We start from the raw sequence: 1326 nt of genomic DNA on the forward strand, positions 1-1326 counted from the left end.
AAAAACAGAGCTGGGCCATGCAGGAATGGCAGGAGAGGGGTTGGCTGCCTGAGCTGATTTATAGCACTGCGACAGAGGTGAATTGATCTCCAGGCAGGACAAGGTGCCACTGAAGAAGTCCCTGGGCCTGGGCAGCCTGTGATTTGGCACCCTGTGGACACCATTAGCCCAGTCCTTGTTCATATCATCCAGGGGTGAGAAGAGGTTCAGGAGGAGGAAATTTAGAAGGTTTTAATTGTGCAGAGACTAGAGCAGAGACCTTGGTGGGATGTACCTCTCCGATTTATGATGCATGCTTGACTGTAGATCGGAAGGACTTGGCCTAAAAGCAGTGATCGGATCCAGTTCTCTGGACACAGGTAGGAAACCTAAGTTGCCCTGGGGCACTTGCCCAGCAACCACTCCAAAGGGACATGGTTTTCCTAGAGGCCCCATGGTGTACCTGTTAGAGACATGTGGTTGTGCTGAACGCCCAAGGCATTCAACGTGGCCCTGCAGGCCTATTTCTATGGCACGGAATTAAGTGTCTGCGCTGGATGACATCAGCTCTTTGCAGTGTCGGGATCTGCATGTGTCTCGGCTTCGTAGTGAGTGGAGCTCTGGTCGCAGTGGGCATCTAGTATCATTTCAGGTACCAAGGAAATTCCCTGCCTGGCCCCCAACCTCAAGCTCTAGAAGGATACAGGTGTCACGCTTGCTCCATCAGAGCAAGTAGACACTGACACATGCCTTGGACCACCTCTGTCTCTTCCAATGTCACCAGGTGTTTGTGTGCGAGCAACTGACTCCCACCCTCCATCTCCAGTGATTACAAAGGGAGCATAGACCAAGATTTTGCATCCAGACATCTGTGCTGTGCTCGCTTCTGCCTGGGCAAGGGGAATCCCAACTCCTGTGGGTTTTTTTTGTGGAGCTGATGGGAAGGATCTGGTTCCCTCTGCATCCCAGGGCCTTCAAAAGCACCCTGAGAAGCCCAGCCTGACTCATCTGAATCAATTCCTGAACAATGGAAAAGGAGCTCTTTCCTTATGCCGATCTAGGTGTCCTGCCTAGTTAAGAGATGGAAATAGGGGCTACCAGAATGGGATGTTTCCACCTTTCATAGATAACCATCCTCTGATGAGGCAAATTGCAATGCTGGAATCCGTCTTCCTTCAGTGCTTAGAGAGGGACCATCAGTGATTATTTTAGTTTATTTCAGTGAATATTTCCCAGGAGGAGGGAGCACAAGGGACAGGGAAATTCATGAGCTCAGCTGGGCCTCTGCTTCTGAGTGGGGCCAGGCTCTGGGGATGGAGGGAGCTCCTGGCAACCTGGCAGCACTGC

The sequence above is a fragment of the Apteryx rowi genome, unplaced genomic scaffold, assembly GCF_003343035.1.
Source record: "Apteryx rowi isolate R43461 unplaced genomic scaffold, aptRow1 scaffold_1515, whole genome shotgun sequence".
Taxonomy (NCBI): Eukaryota; Metazoa; Chordata; class Aves; order Apterygiformes; family Apterygidae; genus Apteryx; species Apteryx rowi.